This window comes from Chelonoidis abingdonii, chromosome 3 (assembly GCF_003597395.2).
Source record: "Chelonoidis abingdonii isolate Lonesome George chromosome 3, CheloAbing_2.0, whole genome shotgun sequence".
NCBI lineage: Eukaryota > Metazoa > Chordata > Testudines > Testudinidae > Chelonoidis > Chelonoidis abingdonii.
Window position 1 is genome coordinate 167,053,625 of NC_133771.1, and position 25,910 is coordinate 167,079,534.

The 25,910-nt window shown below is 41.1% G+C and overlaps 1 protein-coding gene and 1 non-coding gene across 10 annotated transcripts in view; one reads left to right on the forward strand and one right to left on the reverse strand.

Annotated features, from left to right (window-relative positions):
- DISP1 (dispatched RND transporter family member 1) overlaps positions 1-25,910 on the reverse strand; it is a 203,851-nt gene that overhangs the window by 74,542 nt on the left and 103,399 nt on the right. Inside the window, exon 1 of one of the 9 annotated variants that reach the window (XM_075064314.1) lies at positions 3,953-4,139. The exons of the other annotated variants lie outside the window; for them this stretch is intronic. The gene's annotated coding sequence lies outside the window, so the exon portion shown is untranslated. Of the gene's footprint in view, positions 1-3,952; positions 4,140-25,910 lie in introns of those variants that run through there. 9 annotated transcript variants of the gene reach the window in all.
- LOC116827116 (U1 spliceosomal RNA) lies at positions 21,865-22,027 on the forward strand. The gene has a single exon (XR_004374217.1). It is a non-coding gene; the product is annotated as a U1 spliceosomal RNA (small nuclear RNA).

The window sequence follows — 25,910 nt, forward strand, 5'->3', positions numbered from 1 at the left end:
ATCTCTTTCTTTAGTGGTAACAGTTAATTTAGAACCCATCATTTTGGATGTATAGTTGGGATTATGTTTTCCAACATTCATTACTTTGCACTTATCAACACTGAATTTCATCTACTATTTTGTTGCCCAGTCACCCAGTTTTGAGAGATTCCTTTACAACTCTTCTCAGGCAGCTTTGGACTTAACGATCTTGAGTGATATTGGATCGTCTGCAAACTTTGCTATCTCACTGTTTACCTCTTTTCCCAGATGATTTATGAATATATTGAACAGCACTAGTCCCAGGACAGATTCCTGGGGGATTCTGCTATTTACCCGGTACTGAAGTTAGGCTTACTGGCCTGTAATTGCCAGGATTGCCTCTGGAGCCTTTTAAAAAAATTGGCGTTACATTAGCTACCCTCCGGGATAGTTAGGAAACAATTAATTAGTTTATTTAACCATTTAAGAAAATGTATCTCTCAAATCTGTGTCTTGCACCAAAATATAACCCCCAAACTGGTTTATAATAGTTCACTCCTTTTAAATTTAGGGCAGGATACAGCTCAGACTGCATTTTAAAGTATCTAAAACATTCCAGAACAGGAGCTGCAGACATCCTCCAGACAAACAGCCTATTAAAACTGTTTTTTTTGTTTTTTTAAGAGAACAATAGTCCTGATAATAAGCATGATACTTGATGTGATGAAAATCTCTTTCCATACCAAAAGTTTGTCTGAAACAATTTAATCCTAAATGTTGCAAGTGACACATTCTTAAACTGAGCAATATTTAACAATCTTAGCCATCTATTAGTCTCCTTCCAGAAGAAACAGTATAATGGATTCAAGTCCCATCACATTACAGATTTTTTAGTACATAAGTGTGTACCTTGTTCTCAGTTCTATAAACTCAGATAAATCCTTCCAAGACTCCATTTACTATACCATTAATTCAATGCACAACCATTTTGAAGAGGCCTTTCTCCCCTTTCACTTCACCAAAATTATTTTTGCCATTGCTCCCCCCCCCTCCAAAGTTCACAAAAGTAACAGGTGGCGCCTAGTCTTTGATACTGTCTTTCATAGGAGAGCCTAATTCTCTATCAAGGCAGTATTTGTTCAGAAGAAACTTTTAAATGCTTTTTGATTGTTGATCTGTTTTTGGCTCTCAGATGGACATTCCTAAAATTCTCTAGCATCTAATTTTTGTGTGTTCACAATATGTGGGAGTTGGTTTCTCTCAATTTCCTGATCCTTGCTTTTTATTTTGGTTGTAAACCGCTAGTTCGTCCTTGAAAAGCTTTCATAATTTAGTTAAGGAAAACTACCACAAGATAACAAAAAGCAAAGGTCCGTCCTCTCCACATGTAGAACACTTTTCATTTACTTAGTTTATCTCTACTTTAAAATTTATCATCTGTGTAAGAAGAGACATCTTTTCAGTTTTTATTCAATAGCAATTGAATAAAAACTGAAAAGATGTCTCTTCAGTTTTTATTCAATAGCAATTGTTTATAAGAAATTCTTAGCAATTTTTAAAACACTAACTTTTAAACATGTTACAGTCTTTTTAACATGTTGAGTATACCAGTGTTAAACATTTATGAATGCTACAGCTACATTTTGGATGTTTGATGGTACTAAACTTATATATTTCCTATTTGTCTGGCATTTTTGCATTTTTTTCACTGTACAGCAACTAAGTGGACCATAATCATAATAATCTCACTTTTGACTACATTCATGCCTTTCTTTGCTGATAAATAGCTTTTCAGTAATCTAAATATTTGTGACAAAGTAATGGTTAGAGTACAACCATAATAAAGTATGTAGTTGTTGCTACCTACCCAAGCCATACGAAAGAAGAAGAAAGCATCAAATTTACAGAATAAAAAATTCTTCCTCTTCTCTTGCCACATTCAGTACCTATATTAAACTGTTTTTCCTCCTTCCCCTTCAACGGCTTGATATGCTAACAATCTGGCCTGTCTTAAACCTGGGACACCATGATTTCATTTCCTGCATTGCAGGCTAGGTCAGGAATTGCAATTCCTGTGACAGGGAGTTTCCAGATGTCACCAAGCCAGGATCGTAGATCATGCTCCAAATGGGCACCTAGTGAATTGATTTCATTCAGCTGGCACACTAAGTAACCCATCAACAGCTAGGAGGTGAAAGAGTGGGGATTGCGGAAAAGAGCCAAGGGTGGGGAAGACAATATTTTTAAGACCTTCATAAATATCTTATTAACCAGACGTTAACTTGTTTAGCACAAGCTATGAAAAACAGATTATTATTGGAACCGTCTGTGGTGCTTTGACAAGCCCTTTTTTCTGAAGAGAGGGAGGGAGAGATAGAGAGTGTGTGTGGAGGTGTGTGTGTAAGTAAAAAATAATTTAATACTTTTGTTTGCTCATACAAAAACTACCTGAAGAGGATTTACCAGTTTATTGCAGTTTGTTTTTAATACCATCACATTTGCGGTTTAACAAAAAACTAAATGCACAGGGAAGAAAAAAAGGAATTATAATAGGTCACTGCAAAAATCTGTGTTTTGAAAAAAGGCATATAGCTAGAGACAAGTGTGATCACTACAAAATGTTTCCTTTACATCTATTTATCTCAGTGTATTAGTAGAAATAGCTCAGCAAAATGTAAGAGCATGGAAAGCAGTAAAAACTCATTGCCTGCAATGGAAGTACCGTCCTTACACTTAATCTTATTCATAGTTTAGTGACTTTCTATTACCATATAAAGGGTACTTAAGTTTTCATAATCACTGATGCTCTTATCCAAAATAACCCTACTCCATGTACACTCAAAAATCAGAATCACTCTTTTTGGGTGCGTAAAAGGAGTTACTTATACTAAAAGAGTCAAAGAGATTTAGTAAATTGTATAATGGGGTTACCATATAAATATACCTGCAGAATGTCACCAAAAAGAACCCCCCTGCTACGGTACAATTACTGCTATAACAAACCACCACAATGCCCGTTTGAAAGATATGTTATGTAACAGGTTAAAAACCTGTATATTTTACAAATTCATTATACAGGAGTGTGTTGCACTAACAAACTCTCTGTACCTAAAAAAATTCTGTTTCTCTCTTGATTATACCATGCCCACTGATTTGTAATTATGATATAAACTGGTAAATTTTATGCTGAAATTTTTTTAGTACACATCCAAATTTCAAAACAAAATTATATTTGGAGATCCTTAAAAAATCCATTACTAATTATTTTAATTATTTTCTCTTAAAATGAGAAAAATGATGTGTATTAAATATGCAACCAAAGTGATAAATATGCATGTCAATACACTTCAAGCAGAGATATTATAGCCACTACATCAGTTTACTTGCTAATAAAAATAAAATGCATTATCCATAAGTAGTAGCAGATACTTTACTAAAGCCATTGTATGTGCAAAAACAGATTAAAAAGAACATTCATTACACTTTAGCAATATTTTTCTTATTACGCTAGACATCCTAATAATAATTTTTTGGAATACACTTTTCAATGTACTTCATCCCTGCATTAAAATTAAAAAACAGCTATTTAATCTCACATTAGTTAATTTAGACTCTGAAAAACAAGTGAGAAACTACATATAATAATGCTATAACAAAAGATCAAAACTATCTACTATAGTAACAATGGATATTTGTATTAGCCCTGTTCTGTTCCAGGCACTCAAATTTTTCTGAACAGCTGTAACCTTTTACAAGAAAGGAGTCGACTTGTTACAGTCAGCGTAACATTTTAGTGCAAATAAAGTGAATATACATCAAAGTCTTAAATCTACATTTGTAATAATTTCTAAAATATCAAATAGTTTAATCTCTAGCCTAAAATTTATTACAGAAAAAATGGTTGGATTTTAAATACATTTCCATGTAAAATACTTCCCATGCTTCCTAAACACAAATAAAACAGATTAGTAGTTATAGAAAGAAATGCTACCTTGAAGTTGACTAACAGTATCTCCAAGGTACGACAATCATCTTTTATGAAATCGTCTGGAAGCAGAGTGTGATTTGTGAACTGCTCAAACAGCAGCAACACAAGAGAAACAAACAAGCTGGTTAGAGCTGCTCTACAATACTGCAGAGACAAGCCTGAATGACAAGCATACGCAGATTGCCTTGAATTGGGCATGTTAGGGGCTGGAACTTTCAGTATTTGCTCTCCTATAGACAGCTGAGTTTCTCTCCCACTTAACCCTTGGGGGCAAGATCTTAATGGTTACAGCTGGTATGGTGAGGGCTTGATCTCAACACAAGGTCGGGAAGCCAGGATATGAAGGTGACATGTAATTTCTAGCTTTTTCCTGCCTCTACAGAGTATTCCACCAAATGCTGCTGTTAGTTATAACTTTCTTTGATCTTTTTGATTTAGGTTAGTAGATTAAAGCCTGTTGGATGGTGTTATTTGATGCTTAGACTTATTTTAAGTTGTAGAGATTCAGCTTTCTAGCACATCAGTTTTATCCCTTAAGTTTATATGATCAGTTATTAAATCTGTGTATATTTCTATGTATTTTGCAGACCAAACTCTCTCTTACCTTTACATTCTAAGGGGGAAAATATAAATGGATGCAACTTGCTCCAAAAACAAGTTATTTATTTATTTTTGACAGGAGAATAATTTATGGAAAATGGATACCAAAGATAGAACTGGTTACAATATGCTCCTTTCAGATTCACTCTGGTCCTTTCTTATCTCCTATACCACAACTCTCAAAAAGCCCAACAAATCTGACAAACCATGCAGAACAAGTGTGTTGTTTACAGATGACACAGGAAACTACTGTATCTCACCTTTCCTAAACAAGTAAAATCTAAAAATTCCAACACCTTAAAAAGCAAAAAGTAAAACTCTTCCAGAAAAACTGGTCGACTAATAATTGAAAAATGTTGTCTCTAAAACTAAAACAATTGTGGGTGGGGCAGATAGAGATTCTCATGCATATAAGCCATATCAGTGCTTCGCCTTGTGCTACTTTTTAAATTGTGAAATGTTTTTTTGGTTACATGACTATTAAAAAACAAGGATGCTCAACAAGCTAAGTTATCAGACTTGGTACTGCTATAGTTTTCAGAACTCTATAGGTCTTATTCATAAGTATTTTAGCAAAACAACAGCCAGAAGAGCTTTTATCTTTAGTCTTGGCTTCCCATTAGGCTACAACATAGCCAGCTAACATGACTTCATCATCATTAGACTCTTATCAGACCCCGTCTACACCTAAAACTTAGGTCAACCTAGCTACAATATTCAGTGCTGTGAAAAATTTCACACCCTGCGTCATGTAGTTTGGTTGACCTAACCTCAACTATTGAAGCACCTAGGTTGATGTAAGAATTCTTTTGTCAACCTAGCTACCCCCTCTGAAAGGTGGGTTACCTGCATCAACAGAAAAAAACCCTTTGCCATTGTAGCCTAGACATACCCTCATCATGCCTGCTTCCATTCCATCTTTGATGCTTAGGAAAAGATTTCCTCATCCAGCAGGCTGAACTGCCATCAGCTCTTAAAATGCCTTAACACATTTCTTCCTCAGTCTTTCAACAACAAACAAATAGGCACATTCTAATGATAGGTTATTAGACCACTCTGAGATCAGAACTTCTGATCATCTTTGTCACCCAGTGTTCAGTGTCAGAATTATGATCTGTCCAACCCAGACAAATCTCTTTTGGGGCATGAGCTGTGTCTTCTGTAATTTGGACCATGCTTTGAATGATGACAGTGCTCAATAACTTTGTTTATTTTTACTATTTTGTTTATTTCTTCAAACTTCTTTAAAGCACCTTTCCCAACAGTTCTAGGCACTTTTATTGATATTTAAAATATAAGAGAAGGCATACTACTTGCTAATGTAAAATAGTAAAGACAAATTGATATCTTCCCTCGTCTATTATGGATTAATGAGCTGTTGTCTCAGCACTACCAGCTAAAGCAGCACTGCAGTTCCAATTTTTCATTTTAGGAACACAAACAGAAAATTATTTTATTCAGTAGTGTTTCTTTTGGGGAAAGCTCCCCAAAACACTTAAAATATTGCCAGAGTACAAAGATTGCACATATAGATTGAAACACTTGTTAGAAGCTACAGCATACCTGATAACCATACCAAATTATCTTTTTAAAAGATTACATAAAAACCACACATCCATTCCTGATGTATGACATTTCAAAATGTACAATCTTAAAATGTTTAAGCCAAGTTGGATCTGAGTACTACTAACTATGACTTGGATGGGTCTTTTTTCACTGAATACACAAATCTCTGCTTGTGTCCTGGAGCTTCCACACCTTCTTAAGAAAAGCATGGAGTGTGCTGGGCTCCTATCTCACAGGGATTTAAGAGTTGTGAAGATAGCATGCTCTTTCAATGAGAGTAATAACCTTCACCCAAGCACCTGAGATACTGGATATGCTGGTCCAAAAATGAACTATCTGGGGGGCAAAATCCATTTTCTACTAAATGCTAGAAAACATACATGCCGTCCAAAATCCCAAAACTCACATTAATAACTAAATTAAGAATAAAAATCTAAGTTAATTTACTTAACTTTCTAAAAAAAGAGAGCCCAGTTGCTTAGACACATTCCCCTCAGCATCAACCTGGCTATAGGAGTGCTGGTTTCCATGCTACACCATTCAAGGCCAGATTGTGGCAGTAAAGAAGTGAACACTGGTTTAGCAAAGGAATTTTTTAGCCATAAACACAAACTCTTCAAAAACCAAAACACAAACAAAATACCCCACGCAGCATAAGAGAGTTACAGATCTTAGGAAACAATTAACTCCTGAAAGCAACACCTCCTTCTTACTATGACCTCCCCAACTGTATAAATCCTTGGTTTAGTCTAAGTCCTTAGACCAGGCAGCTCTTCTGCTGGTGGAAATGAAATGACCTCTTTTCATAGAGAAGCACTAAGCAGCATCTTTTAAAAACACAGTTTCACACCTTTCTTGCCCATGCACTTCTGCTGGGGAATTTCCAGGCCTCCCACAGCTGCCAGGTAGAGTTGCTCAAAATCAATTGCCCTGCGAGTAGAAAACCCATTGTTCCACCAGACTGGAGCCACGCAGTGTTGATGGCCTTTAGCTGCTCTATCCTAGCTTCCCGGACACAGTCTCTCCACTGGGACAAGGACTACACTACAGTTTAAGTCGACAAGTTATGTCGCTCAGTGGTGTGAATTAGCCAACCCTCTGAGCGACAAAACTTATGCTGACTTAAGCGCAGATGTGGACAGTGCTATTTTGACAGAAAAACGTCTCCCACCAACATAGCTACCACCGCTCGCAGGGGCTGGAGTAACTAAGCCAACGGGAGAGCTCTGTAAGCCGTTGGCTTAGAGAGGCTCCATTAGAGACCGTGCAGCTGCACTGCAGTAAAGTCTCTAATGTAGCCATAGTTTAGGTGTCAAGTCCCAACTACAAAATGGATGCTCTAACTCACACTAATGATTACATTCAAAATTTGAGTTGATAGGGAAAATCCCCCCCCCCCCATTGTCTTAGGCCCTAGGCCTTTGAGCAAAAATAATTTAGAGCCTTAGATTAGCTTGTTTTTCTGTACAAAGGGCATGCCAAGGCAGAAAGATGTAGTCAGGGCCCCAAAAAGAGGAACTAGAATTGGATAAAGGGGAACCAGGAGATCTGTTAAGTTACAATAGCTGAGCCTGCTGTCTGGACTACAGAAAAAGTGCTGGAACGGTCAAACCGCAGACTTGACTGGCAAAGACAATAACAGGAAAATAGGAAAATGTGTAAGAGTTGCTTGCTAAATAGCAATATGTATGCCATAGGGTAAATATTAGTCATGTTTTGCAGCATTAGCAATTTGTATTCCAAATAAGGCTGTATCTATGTGTGACGTTCTGCGGTTTTAACCTTTATAAGCTCAGTAACATTTGTAACAGGCATAGCAGCTTAACCCTTGCTAGGGTGAACCTGTCTCTCCCTGCATATATGCTTGTAATCAATAAAGGTGCCTCAGGTTATCTGATTCAAATTCAATAGAGTGGTGGTCTTTTCCCCAACAGAGTTAAACATAACATTCACAAAAGACAATGGAACGCATAATTTGACCCAGATACATTTCCCAAATCGCCACAAGCAGAATGTAAGAAAGCTAATCTCAGTCACAGAAAGTTAATTCACCAGATATTTTTGCAAAAGCTGCCTAACTTATATATCTCTGTTTGTGGTCATTAAAGATCACATACACCGCTACCCCGAAATAATGCTGTCCTCAGGAGCCAAAAAATCTTACTGCGTTATAGGGGAAACTGCCTTATAGAATCATAGACTTTAAGGTCAGAAGGGACCATTATGATCATCTAGTCTGACCTCCTGCACAATGCAGGCCACAGAATCTCACCCACCTACTCCTGTATCAAATCTGTGTCTGAGCCATTGAAGTCCTAGAATCATGGTTTAAAGACTTAAAGGTGCAGAGAATCTTTCAGCAAGTGATCCGTGCCCCACACTACAGAGGAAGGCGAAAAACCCCCAGGGCTTCTGCCAATCTGCCCTGGAGGAAGATTCCTTCCTGATCCCAAATATGGCGATCAGCTTAACCCAGAGCATGAGGACAAGACTCACCAGCCAGACACCCAAGAAAGAATTCTCTGTAGTAACTCAGACCCCACCCCATCTGACATCCCATCACAAGACGCTGGTATATTGAACTTGCTTTGATCCGCTGGATTGTGCAGCCCTGCCCTGCACCCCCCTGGAGCACTGCTTTACCACGTTATATTAAAATATACGTTATATTGGGTTGCATTATATCGGGGTAGAGGTGTACCACTTTTATAAAGTCAAAAAGTTAGCCACAATGTTCTGGCTAACAACATAATGCCAACTGCATAAAACCAGTTCTTCAGATATTTACAGTTTCATCTGGATACAGTGTTCTTCTACACTTCCTGTCTTAAACTGTTGTAAATGTTGCTGTACATTTCCATGCAGATGCTGTATTTCACCTCTGGGATGGGTCAAGTAATTCACTTCCATACATATTTGTTAACTATCTCCCGGAGTGAAGAGAGGCTTAATATTTGTAAAGCACTTCGATATCTTAGAGGAAAAGCACTACAAAAATCCAGAGTATGACAATCTATTAAAATGTTCCAACACTACATGCACTGTTCAAACCAATGTTACTATGTCTTGGCTCATGTACAAGCGATAGCCAGATTGTTTCCTAGGATGATATTAAAATGAAAGTATAACACATATTTATGGATTATTATTAATAAGCTTTCTATATACATTAGTTTTAAACATTATATCATAAATTTGAATTAAAAATTTTCCAAGTCAGTAACTGCCTGAGTATTACTCAGCAGCATCAGTGGTTGCCCAAAGGCGCAGGGCAAGGGGCCTCACCAAGCCCCCTCCCAACAGAAAGAAGACCGCACTTTTGCAACCCAGGAAGCACAAGTACATCAGCAGCTCCAGCCAGTACTGCCAACTCCAAGCATTTTTTAAAACATCATGGGATCATCTTAAAAATAATTTTTTTTTTCAAAACCTGGGGGTTCATTTATTTGCTTTCTGATACTGAAGCCTTTAGAATACACTCAAGTCAAGTTTTCAAGTTTTTCTTCTATGAATGAGGGCTAGAAACTTACTTTAAAAAAAAAGTAAAGCAGACTTTCATCAAATCACATGCTTCCAGCACCTGGAGCTTCAAGAAGAGTACCAACTTCTGCAAGAATTGCAATAATAAAATTGAGAGAGTTGGCAACACTAAGAATCTAAGCTATTATTTGGGATTGGTGGACTGGCTGTTGGGAGGGATAAAGTATGGCAACAGGCCCCTCTCTGCAGGAGTGAAAGTAAAGTGGTACGGGCCAGTACAGCACACTGGTAAAAAGTGGCCGCCAGTACTGGTCTGTACCCAGCTGACTTTAAAACGCTGCCATGGCAGTGCTTTAAGGACCCTGCTTAAACTGCTGCTGCAGCAGTGCTTTATGTCACTGCCCCTTTAGGCCCCCCCCCCCGACACCAATGGGGGGAGGGCAAAAGGAGCAGTTGCCCCGGGCCCTTTAAATCACCACTGGAGCCCTGGGTGGTGCAGGCCAGGCAGCATGGAAGGGCTGGCTGAGGGACGCTGATCCCTAGCCCAGCCCCTCCCGCCTGAGGCCCTGCCTCTTCCAGGGCCAGAGCTGGCCCCCATACCGGTAAGTCTTTGGCTTTACTTTCACCCCCCTGCCTCTCTGGCATCTTCACACCATTCGAAAAATTAGACTATATGCTTTACAAGTGATCAGTTACTCTGTCCTCTTACGCTTGCAGGGACCAATCCCCTGAACTGCGCAGAGAGAATCGCCTAGCAGACTAATACCTAAGTGAGTCAGGCATTGTGGGGGATCTCCTTTCCCCCCAGGAAATAATAAATTGCTAGGTCCAAGGGAAGTTGTGAATAGCCTCAGTGGATGGGAGGCAGGGAAAATGTACAATAGGCAGAAAGCCTAATGTCTCTTTTTCTGGTATACTGGAAGATGGGGTAAAAGTTTTAATGCAAACAGCAACTCACAGTTGGACAGGGAACTTTTAAAGTGAAAAATTAAAAACTGAAAATATTGCAAATTATCATCAAGTTCAACACATTGTCAGCCTACATAAACCACACTATGTAATTTTGGTAACCTCATCTTTCTGTTCTATTTGTTACTCACTCTGGTTGCATCTTCTACTAGTTTGACCGAAAAAAATCTATAGGACAGAGATAATGTGTACCTGTGCTTGTAAAGTGCCTACCACAATGACGTACCAACCTGACCAGAGCCTTACCTAGAGACTTGAGTAATAAATTACTAATCCACTATAACAACCTATTAAGTACTGTTTTTTGGTCACATGAAACTGAAAAATCTCTTGGAAGGTACAAAGAATCTACAAAATTTAACTTATCAGTCTTATTTTGGCAGTGTTTCAACACATGTAAGATAAACATACTGCAGCTAAATAGCTCCATTGCTAAGCATCTCATTATGATCAGTCAAGTGCCAGTGTGCTCAGGGCTGTACAAAACACAAATAAAGACTGTCCCAAAATAACTTAATATTTTATTATCAATTAAGTGAGGTTAAAAGAATTAGAATGAGAACAATTCAGATACAGAATTCTTTGTTAGTCTAGTTGCTTTGTAGAGCAATGAAATCTCCAGCAAAATATGAAACCTACATCAACCAACTGTTGAACTGGGGATTAAAATGTATACTTGTTAAGTATGGTGGAGTGGTCTTAAACTGAGATAAAGAAAATAATGAAATATTCATGGAAACTGCAGTTCATATACTCCAAAAATTATGGCACTGAGTATAGTTCCAGAAACTTGTTTCAAATACTTAAGTAAAACCCCTATATCTCTGTGATGTTCTTGAAAGGCAAAGAATAAGGTTATAATCGGGTTTCAAATCTTGAGAAATTTAGGAGCAAGAGAGCTGGAAATGTGAATTTGAGTTTTAAAAACAAAACAAAACAAACAAAAACTATGGAAAATGTTGCACCATAAGGAAGTTTAAAATTGTAATAGTTGCTATAAAATGTTTGTTTCTATTTCTTCAGTGTGGACTCTATTTGATAGCAATTTAATACTGCTAATGTAGCATTAACTTGTAACAAATTTGATCTAAAAATTTTAAAATTATTTTCAATTATTTTTCTAAGAGAACTCATCTGTGTATAACACATACAAAAGCACAAATGTAGTAGCTACAGGAAGGAGGTGGTTGACAAACAGATGCTGTTTGATGTTCCTTTCCTTCACTAACATGTTGAAAAACCCTCAGAAGTCTGGAGAGAAAGCTATCATGATTTTTAATAATTTATGGTGAGATTTTCAAAGCTCTTTGTATTTGCCTAACTGCGCTCCCATTGGCTTGAATGAAAGCAGAGTAAGGTCAAAAGCTAAACACTTCTGAAAGTCCCAACCGCTGGGCCACCTGAATAACTGCTATAATTTATTAATATCTCTTAGCCCTGGTCTGCACTACAGGGTTAGGTCAAATTTAGCTGCATTAGGTCGTTTTTAAAATGAATGCGTCTACACAACCAACCCTGTTCCATCAACCTAAAGGGCTCTTAAAATCAACTTCTGTACTCCTCCCTTTGCTGGATCAAATTTGGGGTAGCGCAGATGCAATTCGATGACACTAGCCTCTGAGAGCTATCCCAGAGTGCTCCAATGTGACTACTCTGGCCAGCACTTTGAACTCCGATGCACTAGCCAGGTACACAGGAAAAGCCCCAGGAAATTTTGAACTTCATTTCCTGTTTGGTCAGTGTGACGAGCTCAGCAGCACAGGAGACCACGCTGTCCCCCTAGAATCAAAAACCAGCTCCAGCATGGACTGAAAGGGAGACACTGGATCTGACTGCTGTATGGGGAGAAGAAATTGTACAGGCTGAACTCCGATCAAAGAGAAGAAATGCTAATATATATGCCAAAAATTGCACAGGGCATGGTGAATAGAGGCTACAACAGGGACACACAGCAGTGCCACATGAAAGTTAAGGAGCTCAGGCAAGCCTACCAAAAGACAAAGGAGGCAAATGGTCGCTCCGGATCAGAACCCCATACATGCCACTTCTATGATCAGCTGCATGGCATTCTAAAGGAGAACTCTACCACTACCCCACCACTGTCCGTGGACACCTGCTGGGGGAGTTTCATGCAACAGGGAGGAGGATTTTGTGAACAAGGAGGAGAAGAATGCACAGCAGGCAAGTGGTGAATCCATTCTCCCTGGTAGCCAGGACCTTTTCATCACCCTGGAGCCAGTACCCTCCCAAGGAAGGATCCCCAACCCAGAAGCTGGAGAAGGCACCTCTGGTGAGTGCACATTTGTAACTACAGTACAGGGTTTAAAAGCAATTGAGTTTAATGTCTGATCTGCCCTGAAGAATTGGGATGCATTCGTGGCCAGTATAGCTACTGGAAAAGTCTGTTAACGTGTCTGGGGATGGAGCGGGAATCCTCCAGGGACATCTCCATGAAGCTCTCCTGGAGGTATCTGAAAGCCTTTGCAAAAGGTTTATGGGGAGGGCTACCTTATTTTATCCTCCACGGTAGGACACTTTACCATGCCAAACCAATAGCAAGTAGTCTGGAGTCATTGCAGCACAAAACATGGCAGTGAATGATCCTGGGCGTTGGTCGCATTCAAGCAACATTCAGTTTATATCTTTCTGTGTTAGCCTCAGGAGTGATATCGTACATGGTCACCTGGTTGAAATAGGGGAATATTAGTAAGGGAACAGTAAAAGGACCCCGTTCATGCTGGGCTGTTTGGCTTGGCTAAAAGGGATCATCCAGGAGAATAGCCACATGAAGGGCTCATCTCAGAGAATAGCCACATGGTGAGGTGGGGGGAAGGTGTGTGCTGCACATCCACCTGAAAACCACAGCCCATAAACAGATAGCTAAGGGTTAATGTCTCTTTCACTTGTAAAGGGTTAACAAACAGTGACCTGCAACACCTGACCAGAGGACCAATCAGAGGACAAGATACTTTCAAATCTGGGTGGAGGGAAGCTTGGATGTGTCTTTTGTTCTGTCTGCTGTTCTCTCTGGTTTCTGAGAGTGACCACAGCTCATGGTTGCATTTGGCAGCATTCCCTGACCCCGGGAGGGGGGCGCCAGGCTGAAACCGGGCTGCAGCGGCGGCTTTGACCCCCGGGGAAAAGTGAACCCCAGGGAAGGTTTTGGGGAGACCAGAGTTTATCAGGCACTCAAAGTCCTGATTGGTGGCAGCATATCAGATCTAAGCTGGTAATTAAGCTTAGAGGAATTCATGCTAGTACCTCATTTTTTGGACTCTAAGGTTCAGATTGGGGAAAGATACTATGACACCCTACTTTTAAATGGCAAACCCAATCGCATTGCTTGCTATGGGAAATGAGGGTGCTGCAGTTTGAAACCATTCCCACACGTTACGAAGGCATAAGAAGCAAACCCCGCGTACCCTTTGGCTTACCATGGCCACTTGGAAACCGAATTCTGTTGCCCAGCCGTACATGATGTGTCACCAATATGGCAGGCGCTCAATATAAAAGGCAAAATGTGACCTTGTACCTAAAGTACATGTGCTGTCTGCTGTGAATTGCTTGATTCACTGTGAAAGAGTCTCCCTTTTCTTCTCAGAAATATATCATCTTAAATTTTACTCTCCCCTTTTATTCCCCCATAGGTGCAAATGTTTCTATGATCCCCCTATCATCTCTGCCCCGAGGTTATCGCAGATTAGAAGGCGAAAAAAAACCACACTCATGATGACATGTTTTCTGAGCTCATGCAGTCCTCCCGCACTGATAGGGTACAGCTTAATAAATGGAGCCATTCAGTGGCAGAGGCCAGGAAAGCATTAAGTGAGCACAATGAGCAAAGGCAGGAGGCGATGCTGAGGCTAATGGGGGAGCAAACGGACATGATGAGGTGTCTGATGGAGCTGCAGGAAAGTCAACAAGTGCACAGACCCACCCTGCATCCATTGTATGACCACCTGCCCTCCTCCCCAAGTTCCGTATCTTCTTCACCCAGATGCCCAAGAACGCGAGGGGGAAGGCTCCGGGCACCCAGCCACTCCACTCCAAAGGATGGCCCAAGTAACAGAAGGCTGTCATTCAAACAATTTTGATTTGTACTGTGGCTACAATAAGCAATGTGGCCTTGTCCTTCCCTCCTCCCCCATCCCACCTCACCCGGGCTACCTGGTCAGTTATCTATTTTTTTTTTTTAATTCATAAAGAAAGAATGCATGGTTTCAAAACAATAGTTACTTTATTTCCTTTGCCAGCTGTGATCAAAGGGGGGAGGGTGGTTGGCTTACAAGGAATTAAAATCAACGAGGGGGGGAGGTTTACATCAAGGAGAAACACACACAACTGTCACACCATAGCCTGGCCAGACATGAAACTGGTTTTCAAAGCCTCTCTGATGTGCAGCGCGCCTAGCTGTGCTCTTCTAATTGCCCCAGTGTCTGGCTGCTCAAAATTGGCCACCAGGCAATTTGCCTTAACCTCCCACTCTACCATAAATGTCTCCCCCTTACTGTCACAGATATTACAGAGCACACAGCAAGCAGCAATAACAATGGGAATGTTGGTTACACTAAGGTCTAACCCCGTCAGCAAACAGCGCCAGCAAGCTTTTAAGCGTCCCAAGGCACATTCTACCACCATTCTGCACTTGCTCAGCCTATAGTTGAACTGCTCCTTACTACTGTCCAGGCTGCCTGTGTATGGCTTCATGAGCCATGGGAGCAAGGGGTAGGCTGGGTCCCCAAGGATAACTATTGGCATTTCAACATCCCCAACAGTAATTTTCTGGTCTGGGAAGTACGTCCCTTCTTGCAGCTGCTCAAACAGCCCGGAGTTCCTAAAACCTTTCCTGGCCATCCCATGTTGATGAAAGGTCCCTTGTGATCCACCAGTGCTTGGAGCACCATTGAGAAGTATCCCTTGCAGTTTACGTACTGGTTGGCAAGGTGGTCAGGTATCAAAATAGGGATATGCGTTCCGTTTATCGCACCAACACAGTTAGGGAACCTCACTGCACCAATGCATCCAGTATCACCTGCATATTTCCTAGAATCACTACCTTTGATAACAGCACATCAGTGATTGCTCTGGCTTCTTGGATCACAGCAGTCCCCATAGTAGCTTTGCCCACTCCAAACTGATTCCTGACTGACCGGTAGCAGTCAGGCACTGCAAGCTTCCACAGGGCTATCGCCACTCGCTTCTCAACTGTCAGGGCAGCTCTCATCTTGGTATTCCTGCACTTCAGGGCGTGGGAAAGCAAGTCACAAAGTTCAAGGAAAGTGCCATTACGTATGCAAAAGTTTCACAGCCACTGTGAATCATCCCATACCTACAACACTATGCAGTCCCACCAGTCTGTGCTTGTTAGCCGGGCCCAGAATTGGCGTTCCACAGTATCAACCAGCCCCACTGCCACCATGATGTCTCAACTGTCACAGCCCGTGCTTTCAGGAATGTCTGTGTCCATGTCCTCACCACAATTGTCCTTGTGCTGGCATCTCTTAGCCAGGTTCTGCACATACTGCAGGACAATGTGTGAGGTGTTTACAATGCTCACAATAGCAGCGGTGAGCTGAGTGGGCTCCACGCTTGCTGTGCTATGGCGTCTGCATGGGTAACCCAGGAAAAAAGGCATGAAACAACTGTCTGACATTGCTTTCATGGAAGGAGAGGAGACTCACGACATGTACCCAAAACCACCCACGACAATATTTTTGCCCCATCAGGCATTGGGAGCATAACCCAGGATTCCAATGGGCAGCGGAGTCTGAAGGAACTGTGGGATAGCTATTCACAGTGCACTGCTCCATGAGTCGATGCTAGCCACGGTACTGAGGACGCACTCTGCTGACTTAATGCGCTTAATGAGGGAGTACACAATCGACTGTATAAAATCTATTTCTAAAGATTGACTTCTATAAAATCAACCTAATTGCGTAGTGTAGACATACCCTTAGTCACTTACCAAACAACCTATGACCCTATTTTTCACCTTCGCCATATTACTTCCACATCTACCACCTACACCACACACACTTTCTCTCTCCACTTTCAACGTCAAACTCAGAGCAAGTACAGTAGTTAGAAATGGATGTCTAAGCTTTCAGACCATTGAAGCAGATAGCTAGTATGAATGGTATACACTTTTAGTTGATAGCTATACTTAAACGTGCTACATTTGAAATGGTTACCACTCTTTCGCTGGTAACCAAGGGTAGGTCAGAAGGTAGTGAAGAAGTTCAGGGAGATAGCAACAGGGTCTGGGAACTGGAGCAGATACTGTTTGTAAGTTATGAGGGTTCCTGAGCTGGAACCTGGAGTACAGTGGGAGCCTGGGTTCCCCTACCAGCCACTGGGGAAGGGTACAATCTGGGCAATAGAAAGAAAGAAAGACTTCCTGAGATAGATAGTTTTGAGGGACTTTGATACCTCAGAATGGAAAAACTATAATGACCTAGTGAAACCAGACATAGGGGGAGCACCCTGAGTTACGGAGAGGAATCAATCGAGTCCAAATAGAGAGAAGGAGAGACGTAGTGTGAGGAACTAAAGGAAGGGGCATCAGACTGGTCAAAAGCTAATCCCCAGCCACATGGAGGCGTCACAGCAGTGAGTAGTAAACCCAATGACAGGGTCACTTCTAGGATACTGGTCACAGGTGAGGCATTGACCAGACCGTGTGACTGATACCTTTCCAACATGGCAGCAGCTCCTGCCTACATCATCTTCGCTGACTGCCTCCTCACCCTTCTCTATGCCTAGCACGCCTATGGGAGAAGCATTACAGATACCCTTTGACACGGCAATGTCTTCTGAAGGAAGAAAGCTACTCACAAAAAGGGGGCTGAAGGACTTTGCTGGTACTGGATGCTAAGAGGAAAGCTAAGGGTCTTTGTGGGAGCTCTGCACACTTCTATAGCCCTTCAGGTTTACTCTGCAGCCAGAGAGGAGTTCAGGTGCTTTGGGAATGCTGTGGGAAGGAGAAAGGGTGCATGAGGTAATATTTTTTACTGGACCAACTTCTGTTGGTGAGAGAGACAAGCTTCTGAGCTTACACAAAGTCTTCTTTGGGGGAAGGAGGGGGCCAATGGGCTTTACAGGACACTGCAGAAATGCTGTCAGGATATTACAAGAGGCTGAAGGACTGGGGAGAAATAAGAGAGTGGTGGATTAGAGAGAAGAGATTTATAGATAAGAGGAAAAAGGTTAATCAAAGGTTAAATGGCCAAGATAGACTTGTTCCATATGAGATAGACAATAGTGTGCAAGTATTTTAAATGTCTTTACTTTTTTTTTTTTTTTTAAATAATTCCTCTCTCTCTACTAGAGTTTACTCATGGTATTTTTCTTGGGTAGAATATGCTTATTGCAACTTTGATGCCAATATAAAATACAGAGTCAGCAATGAAGCTAATCTTATTTATAATAAAAGGGACAGGGGACAAAGGAAAATGCAAAATTTGGCTGTGAACAGTGTTCCCTCTAAGTTTTTCCCATGTACGGAATAAATTTTGTTACATGCATCAATATGAAAGTGATGTGTGACACATCACCTCCATATCATCACTTTCATATTGGTGCACGTAACAAAATTCATGTGGCAGGGGTGGGGCCGAGGGGTTTGGAGTGTGGGACGGGGCTCAGGGCTGGAGCAGGGGGTGAGGGCTCTGGCTGGGGTTGTGGGCTTTGGAGTGGGGCCAGGGATGAGGGGCTCAGGGCTGGAGCCAGGAGTAAGGGCTCCGGCTGGGAGTGCGGGTTCCAGGCTGGGGCCAGAAATTAAGGGTTTAGAGTACGGGAGGCAGCTCCAGGCTGGGGCAGGGGGTTGAGGTTAAAGGGGGGGTGGTGAGAGCTCCGGCTAGGGATGCGGACTCTGTGATGGGGCTGGGGATGAGGGCTTTGGGGTACAGGCTGCCCTGGGTCTACGGCAGGGAGAGAACTCCCCCCAGCTCTCTCTCCCCGCAGCAGCACCTGGGCTAGGGGGGAGAGGTGCTCTCACTGCCATGGCAGCTCCAGGGCACCTCTCCCACGGCAGGGCTGGGCTGGGGGAGGGGCGCCTCTCCCGCGGCAGGTCCGGGGCAACCGTGCAGTTTAGAGAGAACTTAGGCTATGATTCCAATCAAGATCCATGTATGTTAGTTATCTGTTAAATGGCAAAGGTGCCAGATTCAAAAGCAAAGGCATTCCATTTCTGTTGGGTGGGGAATGATGGATTGTTCATTTTCACTGACATGTTATATGCCACTAAGTACTCTTGGCTGCTTATCCAATTCCTTTGAGTCAAGAACAGAGCAGAAACTGAGGCTCTCTGAAAAAAATAAAACAGAAGAGGGTAATGGTACCAGGGACATTAGATACAACAAGAAGCAGGTAAACCATCTTACGGATCTTTTCATTTCAATTGTTTGTGGTATAAAATAGATAGATTAATCAGATCCAAGCCCTTTATTTCAAAAGTCACAAGTCATTGCAGTCATAAACATGGTTTCAAAGGATCCACAAAGGCTGTTGCTAAGGTCACTCTACTCCTGTACAATCACCTGAGATGAAATCCTAGCCCCACTGAAATTAATGGGTGGGTTTTGCCATGAACTTCAATGGGATCAGGATTTCACTCCTGGTCTTAGGCAGGAAAGTCCAAGGTTTTGGTGGATTCAGGCTCCATTTAGGCTTTATCCATTGCATATACTATGTAGTAGACTGAAACTTTTAGCACAGCATGGTGTTAAACTGCATAAATAAGCAAACAACATACTAAAACATGAAGTGGAATGGTTTGGTGCTTTATCCAGGACGTGATTAGATGAGGCCACAATACATGGACGGGACTGAAAGAAAAGGCTAAAGTGGTGGGAATGGTAGGTCCTTTAGTCACCAATCCTGCAAACACTTATACACATGTAGTTTTACTCAGGTGAATAGTTACACGTTTTCCAGTATGTAAGCCTTAGAAGTTAAACTATAGATAAAGTTTTGACTTGCTTCAACTGCTTAATATTTACTATGTTTTATGTGAATTTAATTTTCCTCATCTCAGGGATGCAACAATCCAGAGGGCAAGGATCCCTTTAGTCCGTGCCTCACTAAGGAAGACCCAACCATCTCTCATCATTTAAGCTACCACTTATGTGGCAGCTGTACAAAGGGACTATTCAAAGCCTGATGAAGACTGTATCATCCCATGGCAAGGGGGTAAGAATAATTACAAGTAAAGCATGTTCCTTTGTACTATCTAGACTTTTAGAAGCTGGGGGAAAATTTAATTAAATACAAATTGTGAAAACTATTTTCTTGTATATTAGAGAAAACACTGATGGAGCAGTAACCACTTATGTTTTCCCCTTTTTTATATAAAAAAAAATAAAAGTACAAACTGAGCAACTCAAGCTACCTTATCCTAAGGGATTGGAATGGGAGAAGGAAAACAAAACTACAAAGGTACTGAAGAATGTACATATGTACTTCTCTGTAAATAAATGTGTGTTTTTGTCATATTTGTGGATTAGGGGAAAGAGCTAAGAGGTATGGTGGGAGAGAAGGGAATGGATGGAAAGGCCAAGATATTTAAAACGGTTGCTGCTTTATACTGGCATTCATCTAAATATCCTCTCTTTTCAGCAAAGTTTATACAGACACAGGTCTAATATACAGATACATATGCAAATCACTTGCAACATAGGGAATCATCATATCCCTAGGAATTAAGTACTGAGCCTTTCAGCTTTAGGCTGCCAGTTTGAAATCTCCCGTTTAGTGATGGGCCAAAAATTACTGCTATCTGATAGATCCTCAGTAGATATGATGTAAATTGGTTGTCCCAATCCAGTTCCCACTCAACAGGGCTTGATCACAAAATTTTCCACAACAGGCACCCTAAAGAAACTGAGCTTGAGAAGAATGAATGGAGTGTAGAGAATGCCCTACCAGATAAGGCCCAAGAAGCAGTCCTTCCAGCTCCAGGCAGAAAAGCATTATGGAGACGGGAGTAGGAAGGGAAAACATTACAGGTCGATACCGCCCATGCTGTAACTTCGTCGATGGATAAACAGATGCTTTCAGGCTCTTAATCTATGATGATAATTTTGGAAGCAGGAAATCCACCAAACACTAAGACTATTAAACAGAACTAGACACCTTTGATGATTTGTTTGTTTAAACACAGTGAAAAGGAAATATTTGAAGTTGCATCATCTTAAGTGATACTGAAGGCTAAGTAGTGCAGACTGAAGGTGTCTAGTTCAAAGAGTGTTGTAACAAAATAAGAATTGAACTTCTTAGGGCTGTGCCCAGTACAAGTGGTTTCAATGCTGACTGGAGTAGACACTCAAATCACTATGGGCATGGCTACACTTGCACATGTAGAGTGCTTTGAATTAAACCAGCCTTCATAGAGCACAGTAGGGAAAGTGCTGCAATCTGTCCCACTCTGACAGCTGCAAGTGCACTGGAGTGGCCACATTAGCAGCTCTTGCAACGACCATAGAGAGCAGTTCATTGTGGTAGCTATCCCAGCATCCAAGTGGCTGCAACGTGCTTTTCAAATGAGGGGAGTGAGGTGGAGTGTGACAGGGAGTGTGTTGTGTGTATGCAGGGGGAAAGAGAGTGGGTTTTTGGGGGGCTGACAGCATGTCAGCATGCTGTCTTGTAAGTTCAGACAGCAGCAAACCCCCTTTCCCTCTCCCCACCCCACCTCTCTCTCTCTCTCACATACAGCATTCCACAGTAATGGTTGCTTTGTCTCGGAGCAGATAACCATGCCAGCTGTCAGAAACTGAGCTTTCAAAGGGTGTATCGGTATGCCTGCTGTGATTCCAAAACAATGACAAGAGTGGCCACTTGACTTAAGGAGATTATGGGAAGTTTCCGGAGGCTGATCAGAGTGCAGTAATGCAACACCTCGTTCACACTGATGCCTGAGCGTTTCAGCCAATGCGCACCAAGTGTTAATCTTCTCGCTGAGGTGGAATACCAGGAGCGCTTTAGCCTGGAGTCAGAATGCTCTACATGCTTTGCCAGTGTGGATGGGTAGTGAGTTAGGGTGCTCGGGGCTGCTTTAATGCACTCTAACTCGCAAGTGTAGCCAAGCCCTTAGGTTCTGCAAACAAATACAGTAGGACAGAAATAGTGGTTATTTATTTATTAAATATTTTAAGCCATTCCAAGTATGACAATCATGTTTTCCTAATCTTTATATAAAATGGTAACAAGCCATTCTCTCCAGCAGGGATTCTCGGACTTGGGTATTTGAAAAGAACTTGGCTGTACCATACATCCCAGCTGTGCCTATAGCTGCATCTTACTACATAGGTATTGGCAAGGGAGACACCATGATCATGAAAGTGGTTCTCCCAGGGTGAGGCTCATCCATTCCACTGCAGGTGTGCTGACCCCTGTGACTTCCCCAAATGCGGGAAACTCGATTGCATAATTTGTGGTAGTGGGGGATTGCATTTGCGCTTTCCCCTGGCACTTGATCAAAGACAGAAAAATAAACACATAGGTATTGTATCCTACTGCTTAATTTGTTACGCACTGTCTACTTATAGATGACTAGAAAAACTACAGTATCAGTTAACTTCAATGTAGATCAAATGGAGATAAACGTTTTACTGATAATGTCCTTGCATTAATATTGACATTAATTGGAAGTAGCCCTACATTGCACCACAAAAACTACAGAGTCCTAGCTCCCAAAGAATTATGCACCACTAACAAACTAACACTCTCCTCCTCACCCCCATACATGGCCTTGGGAGCCAGCAGTTACACTTCTAAAATAAAAAAAAAAAAAATCCAAGTGATTTATTAAGCAGAAAGTATCACAAGCAGCAAATTCAGATTGAATATATTCTTGTGCAAATAATGTGGACTATGCAAAAATGCCTTCATAAATAAGGCAAAGCATGTAGGTTAAGACACAAGGTGTTAATATCTTATGTAATTTTCAAGTGATGATATGAGCGCCTCTTGTTCAAAGCAAAGCCTGTTTGAAGAGGAAAATTGATTGGTTCCATTAGCTACCTGCTAGTAATGGTACCTAATTTTTCAAAGCAAAGTTTAATAGTTCTGTTATTAACCAAAATGCATTGCATGATTCTGTAAACAGAGAACAAGTTACATTAAAGTGCAGCTGTAAAAACATATTTACACACCCTTACATACCACAAATGTATGTTTTCCACTATGAACTGGAACTTATAAGAATCTTACTTAAATATGCAAGCACAGAATATCAAACTAGGGTGTTTTATAAATGACCAAGGAGGGAAAGCTATAAAGGAGTGCTTTATCTACATACCCCCCCAAAAAAATGATGCATAGCGATATGTAACAAGCCATCCTTTGTACAACATTAATATTCTAACCACTTAATAGCATTATCTTGATGCTACAGTAAAACTGCTTGCACTTACGATTCTACAGCAAATATCACATATATTTCTGACTAGTGCAACTAATCATGCAAACAACATGAAAGTGTGCTTTCTCCTAGCATTTGGAAAAATTTAGGCAACAACAGTAGTACAAAAAAAAATGCAACTGCCACTATACCAAGTTAATATAACCACAGGAATTTTTTGTCCAAATTCATGTTCCTATTTCAGATAATAAAAATGCCTACCCTGTTGTATTAATTCAGGTATTAAGCATACTGATTTGTAAAAGGTACAGAACATTTGTGGTCTTTAAGCATCAAAAGCACTAAACAGAATCAGAATTTACTATGACCACAAAAATATTAATAATACAGATAATACATACCCTGTGGAGTTCAGAATTATTCTTTTTTGTTATTCTCCTTCATGGATGAAGGCAGAAAGTTGGAAGTGTTCAATTTAAGAGAAAATTAGGCAACCTTTGTAGCTCTCAAACATTTCTTCTATCGAATGAAGAGTTCAGACTTCAACCTGGGAGGTTACTGCTTAGTCAAAAAAACCCTGCTATGCCAAGCACTCTAATCACTTGTTTTTTCAAGGGATTTCCAAAAAGCAATGTCCAAATCTTCAAAGAATGCACGAGCTGCTCCCCGCACCCCACATTTTGTTCAGCAGCAACAGTTTATCCACACCTTTCTTGATTAGGGAAATGAAATAAGCACCAGACTACTTTTCTTCTTCAGAAAAAAGCTCCAAGTGGTTTGAGTAAACGGACACTGCTACAGCTCATACAGAAGGTTTTATTTGATTTTAGCTTTGCTGACACACTAATGAAGGCCCAAGCAGACAAGGCAACAGAAAATGTTATTTGAGCACAAATTTAATGTTTATTCACTAGACTGCTTGTCTTTGAGAGGGTTCCCCAAACATAACTCTTGCAATGCAGAGTCAATCTTTTCTAGTTGTCTCTTAGCAAACATATGGGAGCCTGGGAATTTCTCATGCATTCAGATAAATCAAGAACCAGACCTTTCAGACCACTAACATTTAGTACCTTTAGAAGGAGATGTCAGATTTCTCTGGGACTTTACATTGTTTAGATTACACCAAAGCCACCACTTTTGAAAATCAAAACAAAATTATTTCATATTCAGTGGGGACTTCTTCATTTCAAAGGCAGTTCTCTAAAACAAATCTGAGACAAACATGTTTTTACTTTTACTACTGTAGGTCTCAAACCTTATAACAGACAAACCTAAACTATTAAATATATGCATCATATCTGGCTCTTAAAATGTAATGCAGCTTCTCTATTTGTCTGCATAATTTTTCAAAAGCCAGATCTATCCTTTTTGGATCACGATTCTTACACATATTCAGAAGTCATGCCTTAAAAAACTGGGTCCAATGTTTTCAGCAAAGCAGCCGTGCTCATCAATTACCTGAAGCCAAACCACTTTGGGTTATATCCTTGTTGGATCTCCTGAACTACGCATGACTAGTTATTACTCTGATAGGAGTCTCGAAAGTCCTAGGAAAAATACCGGTGCAGGAAGTTGTATTGCAATATAGCCAAACACTTAAAACTCCCACCAAATTATTTTAAAAATCACACACACTTTTTTGCTTGGGACCAGTTCAACACACTCCACATATTATCCAGAAAGTTAGGTCTTTCCAGAATGGCCACTTGTCCACATTTTAAGGCTTGCCAAACCTTTAGTATATCTGAGATTTGGGCTTGGTATGTTCAATGGGACATCTGGCTAAGAAAAAAAGTTCAGAGTCAGGCTGAATTCTGACTATTTTGGCTATAATTTTTCAGTTAAAAACAAATCTCTGCTTGTACAATTACTAGGTAGACAAACAAGGCTACCTGTTTCGAGCTATACTTATCTGTATGAGCTATATCTATTTTTAGGTGACAGTTAATTTAATATTACATTTCCATTTACCACTGGAGAAATTTCTTTTTAAATAGATAAGATGTAACAACTCAATTCTCTTAGTACTTCCCAAACAGGAATTAAACCATCTGAAAGGGATCTAAACCTCAAAACAGTTTAACTATAGAAAAAGAATTGTACTTAAGATAAAACTTTCTTTAAATACCCTCCTCTTCCAGCACTCCCTCCCTTCCCTCCACCGCACCCCCCTCACTCCCTGGCAGGCCTTGGGATCCCTGAAAGCACCGAAACAGTTGTAGTTCCCGTGTAAGAGAGGATTTAGGAAGGCTGAACAGGGGTTTTATAGCACCCTGCACATCAGACAGTACAGCCCTGTGGGGGACCATTGTACTCCAGCACAGAAGGGATCTTGGGCATGGACCAGTGGATCCACCCAGTACAGATTCAGTGACAAAATACCATTCTCACCCTGGACAAAACATTAGGTGAGAAGTACACAGCAGCTTCAGAGATTATTGTAGCCCTAAGGGCTTGGCTACACTTGCAAGTTAGAGTGATTAAAGCAGCTCCAGGTGCCCTCACAACCCATCCACACCGGCAAGGCACTTAGAGCACTCTAACTCCGTGGCTAGAGCACTCCTACTAATTCACCTTGGGGAGAAGCATAACGCTTGCTGTGCCTTGGGTGAAACGCCTGGTTCTTGATTTATCTGAATGCATGCTCTCAGCCCCCCCAAAAACCCACTCTCTCCCCCTCACCATACCCACAACACACTCCCTGTCACACTCCTCCCCCCCATTTGATAAACACGTTGCAGCCACTTGCATGCTGAGATAGCTACCACAATGAACTGCTCTCTGTGGCCGCTGCACGTGCCGCAAATGTGGCCACGCCAGTGTGCTTGCATCTGTCAGTGTGGACAGACTGCAGCGCTTTCCCTACTGCGTTCTGCGAAGACTAGTTTAACTCAAAGCGCTCTACATTTGTAAGTGTAGCCATGCCCTAAGACAGCAGCAGCTGCAGAGCAGTTCCACAGCCTGAAGAAAAAAAACTGTTCTTCTCTT